This window comes from Arvicola amphibius, chromosome 6, assembly GCF_903992535.2.
Source record: "Arvicola amphibius chromosome 6, mArvAmp1.2, whole genome shotgun sequence".
In the NCBI taxonomy this organism is placed as follows: Eukaryota; Metazoa; Chordata; class Mammalia; order Rodentia; family Cricetidae; genus Arvicola; species Arvicola amphibius.
Genome location: NC_052052.2, coordinates 66,863,159 through 66,873,330, shown reverse-complemented (window position 1 = coordinate 66,873,330; position 10,172 = coordinate 66,863,159). Strand labels below are relative to the sequence as shown.

The 10,172-nt window shown below is 41.6% G+C and overlaps 1 pseudogene; it reads right to left on the bottom strand.

The window, feature by feature from the left end:
- Positions 1 to 2,715: 2,715 nt before the first annotated feature.
- On the bottom strand, positions 2,716 to 8,551 carry LOC119817284 (annotated as a pseudogene).
- Between the last annotated feature and the right edge of the window lie 1,621 nt (positions 8,552 to 10,172).

Below are 10,172 nucleotides of genomic sequence, written 5' to 3'. Positions count from 1 at the left end.
ACTAGGAGATGCTGAGAGCTTCTGACACTGTTGTGAGCTTGTTGCTGCTGCCTGTTGTGCAATCCTTGTTTCCCAGGGGGAAGAGTGTAATAAGATGAAGAGGTAATGACACAGACTCTGAGAGATTCCAATTCGAAAGCTCTGTATTATAAAAAGATCAGGAGATTTTATGGGGTTAGGGAAATTAAACTGATGCAGAAACATTTTTGGTTGGATTTTTTGAAACTGGCAGTTGCTGCTGACCTGTTGTGATTATCTAGGTGTGTGTGTCATTAGTTACCATGGCTTTGGTCTGCTGACAAGTTGTTTTGGCCAATTTTGCTTATTTGTTCTGAGTTTGCATGTGCTTGCTTGTGCTTATGCTATTGCCCTGCCTCATCTCACCCTTTATTTTATTCTTATTGTGTGACCTAGTGTGCATTAGAGATTTTTATAACCCCACCTTAGGGACCCCCCCCCCCAGCATTTTGGGTTTTGTCCCGAGAAAGGCCCAAGAAGTCAGAAGCAAGGGGAGACTTTCAGGAGAAGTAGGGCTTTAAATGGCCTCCTGTATTTGTTTTATCTAAGCATGGACCATCTCCCTAAGATGTTTTGGTTCAGCGAGCCCCAGCAACATTAATACCTGTAGTGTTGCCTTGTTCACTAATTGTCATCAGGATCTTAACTGTAGGAGATACTTAGGCAAAACACTAGAGCCACAACAAACCTTCACATAAGGCACCACACAACAATTTTAGAGCGGTCTAGCAGAGATTTTATGTGGTTCCATACTTGGCCAAAGAACGTGGTAGACAAATACTATGGCTTAACTCATGTCGAGTGAAGTTGCATATGTTCTGATTAAATGTTTACAATTGAGCAAGGGTAAACCAGGTAAGAAATTGTGCAAATTTTGAGGGGATAAATGAAATTGATGATGGAGGAGCCTAGCTTGTTCCAGCAAAGACAAGGACACTGTTATAGTCATGATTAGGCAGTCTACTCTGTGGTTGTCTGTTTCCAGCATTCCTCACAGTCCCATATGTGACCTGATGTGGGATATGTGCCGGGGTGTCCTCTGAACTATCATGAGTTTTGGAAAGTTTGCATGGTTTTGGAGATGGAATTCTTTTGTGACTTTTAATTTTGCAAAAGATAGTATTTTGCTTGCTTGTGTGGCATTGCAGCTATCTAAAAAAATGTATGGGTTCTTAGTTGGTCATTTCTAATACCTTAAGGACAGCCAACATTTCCCCTAGTTGTACTGATCCAGGATTCTTTTGGGTATAGGCTCTTTCCTTATGATTAACTTGCATTAATATTAAGCCAAAATTAGTTTTATTGGCATTTGCAAAGCCTAGAGCAGCCTGGGAGGATGGCATAAATTTTATCTAGAATTTTTAAAGGGGGTGGGGCAGAGAGTCTTTAGTTCTGAGGGAAAGATTATCCAGAGTGCCCATATTGCACCTAACAATTGCTTTAAAACAAACTTTCTCTCTTAAGTGGTTTGTTATTTTTCCTAGTATTGCTTATGACAATGCCTGTTCAGTCTATGTCCATAACTGTAACTTCTGGGTCAGGGAGTACACCAAGTACCATGAGCAGATGCTGACTGGCCTGAAGTGCAGAAAATAGCTTATTTTAACAAACTGTCCCAGGAAGCTGGCTGAGCACTTAGTTCATGAACAATAGAAACTCCCTGCTGCTACCTTGGCTCTGGAAATGGACCTAAAGTTGTTTCACAATGCTCTCAAGTTAGCTCACAAAGACACCAAAATTTCTATTAACATTTGTTCTACTTCTATTCAAGTAACCTCAACAGAGAGAACAAAGATGTTGTGGCAATCTTTCTTTTTAAATAAAATCTACTCTGTTTCTTAAATCAAAGAGATCTGCCCAGTGTATGAGAACAAGTTCACTTCAACCATTGCAAAAGAAGGCACACCAGGAGTGTGAAGCCATTGTCCAGTTTATCATTCATATCAGGATCTGTTGAGAGTTTCTACAGTCTCATGCCCAATGATAGCCTTTTTGGCATTTAGGGCATTATGTCTTTTGATGAGTCCTGGGACCATTCTGATTGTCCACATACCAAGCAAGTATGGTCTGGTGTAAGTGGAATTATTATCCTTGTCAAGGTTCATGTTGACCAAGGCATCGATGGAGGTCATAATGTCCTGTATTTCAATATTATAGGCACTCAAGATCCACTTATGAATATTTTCATTTCTAACAGGTACAATGACATTATTGGTGATGGTGTTGAGCTCCTCCCAGGTAAGCTGTTTAATAAGGATATGCTTGGTAGGGTCAGGTGGGATATACTTTTTAACAGCATTGGTGATGGAGTCATAAATTCAGGAAATTGTTCCACATCCTGTTGGTCAAGATTATGGAAATAGCCTAAACTGTACTGGGGCATACAAAGCTTAAAGGCCTTGAAGGCTAGGTCAGACTTGTTGGAAATAGGCATGTAGGCCATTCAGGGATTGTGATACAGAATCAGTGTATTGTTCATGGCCAGTAAGCATGTTGAGGGTAATATTATTAAGTCCAAATCACAAATTTGTGTGGGTTTCGGTCTTTGCTTCATCATCATAAACAGAGTGCCATTGGAGGGAAACTGAGTGGTCAAGGATTGCCTTCAATTCAGAGTACTAATCATAATGGGTTTGAAGCTGCATGGCCCATTGTCTGAGTATTTGTTAAAAATAATGAGAATCGAGGTAGGATTGGTCACCATCCCACACCCCTACATAGCTCCCAGCCCTGCTGCCACTGGAAGGGCACATAGTTGACAAAGACCATATCACTAGAGCCTCCAGATTCCACAGGGATGGATGCACCCACAACTGCTCAAGCATATCAAAAATGGACTGATGCCACAGATGTTGGACCCAGCACTGAGACTCCTCATTCAGTGACAAATGCAGGTGCTTGACCTTGCTCTAGAAGTTGAAAGTGAGGATATATTCACCCCATTTTGTCTCACTGTGATGCAGCAGAAAGACACCATGGGAGCCATTTCCTCTTTCCAGCATTAACTGAGCAACCTTGAGTTGAGAGAGTGTGCCATGGAACCAAGGATATTCTGAGAAGAATTGATCTTCATCAGCATCCTCTGACTCCCTCTGGAACACAAATGACACTGTGGTTGCTTCTGGAGTATGGGGGTTGAGAGGGGATGAATTATCCCCGCTGGGGGGCCCTCCTCAATAGAAATCCAAGGTGGCAATTCTGGTGGAAGAAGTTCCATTGAGTCAAAGTGGGAGGCAGCAATGGAGGCAGAACTAGAGAAGAAGGATGTTGATGGCTGATTGGAAAGGTTCCCATAAACCCCCTGTGACAGGTTGTCATTACTATTGCTGGTTCCCAGTAGCAGATCCTGGCTGAGAAGACTCTATGATTCAGGTAGGGCAACTCCAGGCTGTGTGTATTATGCTTTGTGATGAAGGAAGTCCCAGGGGTCAGGGGAAGGGTCACAAGACAGAGACATATAGCAGGGCAGAGTCCTGGCCTTGGGCACTTCTGGAAGTCAGACACCCAAGTATTCATATGAAGCGCTTCAGATCTCTATGGAATGTACTCTGATAGGCATTCTACCTTAACTGCAAAGGAATTCTCTCTGTCATGCTTTTCTGGGGCTGTGACTATGCAGATATCAGTGATAGTAGAATAGCTAATGCTGAGTCAGGGATGGGATGCCTTGGATGGTAGGAAATGCTCCAAAAGTCTTCCTCCATCTTCTTCACTTTGGAGCAATAAATAACACTTCTGTCACTGAGGTGACCCTCTTCCCCCTAAAGTCAACCCAGTTGCCCTTCCTCCATGACCTGCTCTTGCTGGATCCAGGAGCAGTTTCTTCAGTCCCCATAAAGTGAGCAGTTCTCTCTTTACCATTCCTGCCCTGTCTTTCAAGGTTCTTCCTCTACATTTCAGTCTCAGTCTCTCAACAAAGTGAGTCCAACATTCTCCAGGGAGTGTTCATCACTAGCCAATCCCCTACTAACTGTCCTAGCACCAGAGCAGTTGGAGTTACTTATTCCTTGTAGAACTGGAGGGCCTGATGTGGTCTCCAGAGGCCCAGGCGGGGAGGAAGTGTCAATGGCTTCTTGTCACTCATGGATGCCTCATACAGAATCTCTGACTGAGTGTCCCACTGAATGTAGGGGGAAGTATTCTTTAGCTTCAGCTTTGGGAACACTGTAAATGAGGAAGAGACTGAGGAAGAAAGGTCCTAAGAAGATAGAGATGGGCCTAACACAGCCAGGGGCTGGCCAACCCTGCAGCTGTCAAGGGACAAGTTATCTGGTGGTGCTATCTCCAGACCAGGGCTCAGTGAGGTCAAGAGAGTTGGAAAGAGTGAGCCAAGGCCCAGGACACCTCAGCTTCAAAGTGCTGCAAGAATAGCTTAGCAAAATGGCCAGAAAAGGCAGTTTCTGCTCTAAGCTATACATAGGGTGGGTGGGAGGCCAGGTAAATGTGAAAACAGCAGGCAAGATCTAGGGCAGCAGGCTCTTGTCAACTTTGGGAAAGGGGTGGTAGCAGTGCTGGCAGAGAAAGGAAGATCCTATCCTCTGGGGAAGGGGCACCATTTATGATGGGCTCCAGGAATAACCTGTGATGAGGGCTAGCAAAGAAGAAAGCAGTCAGAAGACACAGGGTGAGGGGCAACAGCTGCATCATGGTCTCAGTTCTCGAAGACCAAGAGAGTGAAAGTAGCCACCATCTGAGGAGAATATTACAATCCCAGAAGGAAAGGGAGATTCAATCACAGTCAAACAGCCAAAGTCTTTCAGTGAATTGAGGGACTGGCACCATGATAATGGCTTTTAATAGCTGGTCATGTAACCAGATTAGTTGAGAAGAGAGACTGGGAGAGGAAGTCCAACAGTCCACACTCTGAAGAGTTGTCAGGACTCCTTGTAAAGGAAGAGAGTCTCAGACTATTCCAGAGAGTGGCCCCAGGCAAAAGTCATCAGTTGCTCTAAGGCCACTATGGAGACCATGAGAGGACAAGGATGAAAGGGAAAGTAGTGTTCATGAACCAAGTGCGCTACTTAAAGTGAGGTAATTCCATGGTCTGCTAGTCTGTGGGCAGATGTTCACAGCGTCTCTGGGTGAAAAAAGCTTCTCAGAGGGTTTTTTGTGTTTTACTTGTTCTACCTCCTGGAAGGTCAGTCCTTATGTGGAGGTGCCAGAACAAAATGAATATGATGTAGAATTCCTAACTAGGAAGACAAACAGGGGAAAGAAAAGAAAATGTAGGCATAGAAAAGAAAGTCCCAAATTACTAAGGATCTAGGAAATGAAAATTGGGGTCAACTCACCAAAAACAGCTGAAGTGGATGAACTCAAGACACCAGCAGAGAATTGGAGCAGGAACAGCAGTGGGGTCAGCAAACAAGAAAGAAAAATGCCCCAAAAAAGGTAAGGAGGACCCAAAAATTGAGCAAAAAGAATCCACGTTGGATGCCAATTGTTGCAGGTTTGTTGCTGCTTGTTGTGCAATCCCCATTTTCCCGGGGAGGAGGGGTTGAGAAGACACAAAGGCAATGACACAGACTTAGAATTTTCAATAAAAAGAGGCAGTGAAATTAAGCTGCCACAGGAATGTTTTTGTCCTTTTCAAACTTGTGGTCACTGTGATATGTTGTGATTGTCTAGGAGTGTACATCAATAGTTACCATGCTTTTGTCCACAGACAGCTTGTTTTGGCCAATTTTGCTCATTCATTGTGAGTTTGCATGTACTTTGTTGTACTTGTGCTACTGCCTTGTTTCATGACACAAGCTCTATGACCCTGGAAGTGAAGGCTGTTCCATTGACCATTTGGATGGTCTGGGAGTGAATTCAGGTCCAGAAGTATCTGAACCACCACATCTATGTATGTGCTGTTTCTCTGGAGGCTGAAAATGATTCTATCCACCCTGTAAAAGTGTCCATAAGTGTTAGGAGATAATGGAGATTTTTATGAGTAGGCACGTGAGTGAAATCAACCTGAAATCCTTTGCCTGTTTGATGTCCACAAAGCTAGTACAGGGACTGACATATAGGGAGAGCCCCTTGTGGACTGGCCTTACACACATCTGGCAGGAGGTGTGAACCTGTGAAACATGCTCTCAGAGAAGGGTGGAGTCAAAAGGAGCTCTAAGAAATGGATCAAAGCTTTGGGGCCTATGTGTAAGATCTGGTGGATGTCTGAAATGAGAGACAGTGCCTGGTTTTGAGGAAGGCTGAGATGGGTATTTAAGTAGAAAAATCCATTCTTTGTTTTTATGGCCCCCCTTTTTTATGAGTAAATCCCTTTCTTCTGGTTGATAACAGGATTGATTGGAGGGAATCAAAAACAAAATATGTTCTGTTGAGTTACAGGAGCTGGTGGTTAGCCCCAAGATACTGAGTCAGCCTTCACATTGCCTAAAGCTACTGGGTCCTTGGAAGACTGTGTCTCCAGCAGTGAATTAAGACTACTTCCACAGGGAAGTCCTCCAAGTACTTGTATCTAAGGGGTCTGTTAACTATGGGAGTGCCCTTGGTGTTGAGGAAGCCCCTTTTCTTCCAGAGGACAGAATGGGTACGGACTATTACAAAGGCATATTAGGAGTCAGTATAAATGTTAGGCCTGTTGACCCTTGGCTGTATGCAGTACTCTAGTCAAGGCAATTAATTTTGCTTTTTGTGAAGAGGTACTGATGGTCAGGCTAGTTGCTTCAACTGTTTTATTGGAAATAACCATGACATACACTGCCTGGCAGTTTCCTGATCTGTTTATAAGGGAAGTTCTATCGAGAAACAGGGTGAGTTGTGGCTTTGTAAGTGGGTGGTCTAGGAGACCAGGCTGGAGTGAGCATAAAGCCTCCACAGCCTCTGGGCAAGAGTGAGAGTAGGTACCAGAGGAGGTGAGGACAGGAAGGAAGATTCCAATGTTTAAGGCCAGAGTGGAGGCCAAGGTAATTTGGGAGTTTTCTAAAAACAGTAAGTAAAGACTTGGATTTTTGAGAGCCCCAGGAGGAAAAGAGAAGAATGATTCAGGTCTGAGAGGTGGTGGGTGGAATACACCATGCTTGGCCTGAACAAGGTGATCTTCAGAGCCTCCAGGGTGAGTTCAGCCTGCTGCTTCCAGCGCTCTCAAGTATGGTTGCCATCCACAGACAGTGAGGTTCAGCTTTTTGGACAAAAAGGTGACTGTTTGATTCGAAGGCTCAAACTGTTGAGCTAGAATTCCAGTGGCCACTCCTAACCTTTCTTCTATATAAAGGTGATAAGGTCTCATGGGATCTGGAAGAGCAAGGGCAGAGGTTATTAGGATGAGAGATACTGAGCGAGGGCTTGGCCAAAGAAATGAGGTCTAGCCTGAAAACCCTGAGGGAGAAAAATAGTCCATGTGTGCTGTCTGCAGAACTGGGTGTCAGGGTCCTTCCAGGTGAAGGCAAAGAGGAAGTATGAGTCATGGTGTAAAGGGACAGAAAAAAAGGCATCTTCCAGGTCCAGAACAGTAAAGCAGGAGGGACATTAAATAGGAGACATTATGGGCTTTTAACCACTGAATGAATGAAATAACTGCCTCATTTGTGAGGTAGAGGTCTTGAACCAAATGATAAGTACCAGAAGGTTTATGCACAGGAAGGATGGTAATGTTGCAGGGTGAGTTAATAGGAATTAAAAGTTCCTGAGCAAGAAGGTGGGCAATAATAGGCTTAAGGCCTAGGCAGAAGGTTTCAGAAATAAGAAACTGGAGTCTAGAAGGGAAGAAAGAAGGGTCTTTAAGGCAAACTAGGACTGGCTGGTAGTGAGTAGCAATGAAAGGGGTAGAGATATCCCAGACTTGGGGATCTACTGGACAAGGGAGAGTATGAACAGGACAGTCTGGAGTGGGAACTTTTGAGGTTATTAAGGTGAGAGGAAAGTGGGACCCAAGAGAGGTTGTTATGGTCAAGATGAGTGTGGCCCCAAGCGGCTGAGAATATCACAACCAAGCAGAGGTATAGGGAAAGCATTGTATGACTAGGAAAGAATGAGAAAAGAATTGCCCTGCAAAATTGCAGGAAATTAACAGGGTCTTAAGTGGGAAGAAAAATGTCCCATCTAACCCCGTGACAAAAATTGGTGTGGGGATTATAGGACCCAAGTGAGATGTCAAAAAAGAATATATATAGATCCTATGTCCAAAAGAAAAGTAAGGGACTGACCCACTACCTGCAACATTACCCTAGGTTTGGAGAAGACAATAGGAGTCACCAAATCTGGACCAATGAAAGTAACACATAGATGACCTCCCTATATCAGTTCATGGCTTATCATACTGAAAACCTAAGTATAATTAGTTACATTTCTGGTTTCTGTGACAAAATATTTGGAGAAGATAGCATAATGGAAGAATTTATTATAATCAACATTGAGATACCATCTTACACCTGTCAGATTGGCTAAAATCAAAAACTCCAATGATAGATTTCAAAGTGATCATACAATTACTTATAGAGAAGCAAGAAAAGCAATGAATGTCACTAAAGGAAGACTACAAATATGTTTATATGAAAACAAATATAAAACAGACTTACCCATCCATGCTTTTTTCATCAAAATATCTTTCCAAATTTATCAAATATACTTGCTTTTAAGAAATACTGTGCAGCACATGTCAAGAAGCTCCATGAACTATTAAGAGAAAAACCCCATAAAGAAGGAAAATGGAAAGAAATCCAGATCAGCATGTAAAAATAGAGAACTCTTAAAACAACATCTCTAGAGTTTATATAAAATAATATTTTATTATTACTTAAGTGTAGCACCAATATAACAGGGTTAGTAAGGTAATTAGTACTTTCTTCTATTGTTATGGACACTAAAGTATCATAATATCATTTTAAGAAGACAAGAAAAATTTCAAGATAAATACCATGCATTCAGTATTATATAACAAAATAATGTATAAACATATGAATCTTTGTAAAGATATAGAACTAGCACATGTAACTATGTGGACACACGTTTTTCTATTGACTTCCACAGTCAAAAAATCTCAATCAAATTATTACAGATCCATGCTGTTTGAATTAACAAATATAGTAGGTGGCCACGTGTGCATTTCCCAGCCATCCAGACTCGAACTAACCACTCAAAAACTATATTTTCTGCAATAATATTTGGCCAACAACTTAAGCATATTTCTGGCTAACTCTTATATCCTGAACTAACCCATCTCCTTTAATCTGTAAATCCCCACGTGGCTGTGGCTTATCAGGTAAAATTCCATCTAGCATCTGGCTCCAGCAGGACTACATGGCATCTCCTGACTCCATCTACTCTCTATATATCTTTTCCAGCCTGGCCATATTCTGTTAAGCAACTGGCTGAAAGCAGCTTCTTTATTCATTAACCAATAATAGCAACACATATACAGAAGGATCTCCCACACCAAACAAATGATTTGTATACATCTTATATTTTATTTTAATATACTTATGGAAATTTAAGGATCAGCATTCGAACAATGATTGAGGACAATAACAATGGGTTAGCCACAATATCTGATGTATAATAAAGTTATCACAAGCATGATTTCCCCACATAAATATGCTCATTAGTTCAGAAATGAAAAAAAACAGAAATAGATCAAACCACAGTAACTAAATTTACATTAAAATTAAAAAACACATCAGCATGCAAAGTGTAGCATTGTTTTAATCATGTTTCATCCACATTTGTCTTAGTTCTTTCCCAATTCCATACACACCCAACTTCATATTCTTTCTCTTCATACTCATCCTCCATCCAAGAAAACCAACAGTAATGAAACAACATAAAAAGAACAAAAATCAGCTCAGAAAAATTTAAGAAAAAATCAAAATAATAAAATAAGTAAGTAAATAAATAAATGAGATAGGTAGGTAGGTAGGTAGATAGATAGACAGACGATAGATAGATACATACATACATACATACATGAAAGATAAATGATAAAAAACTACCAAAAAACCTCAGTAATCCGATAAGAAAATCAATGAAGTTTGTTTCGTTTTAGACAAATTCTCCTGGGTGTGGGCCCTGCAATTGATATAGCAGTGACTATCAGTCGAAGAAAACTATTATTCCTTTTCACAGTTAGTATCAATGGTAAATACATTCTTGGTTAAGAGTTGGATCTTTTGTTTGTATTTCTTTCTCAATGGTGAGTATTTTTTTTCTCG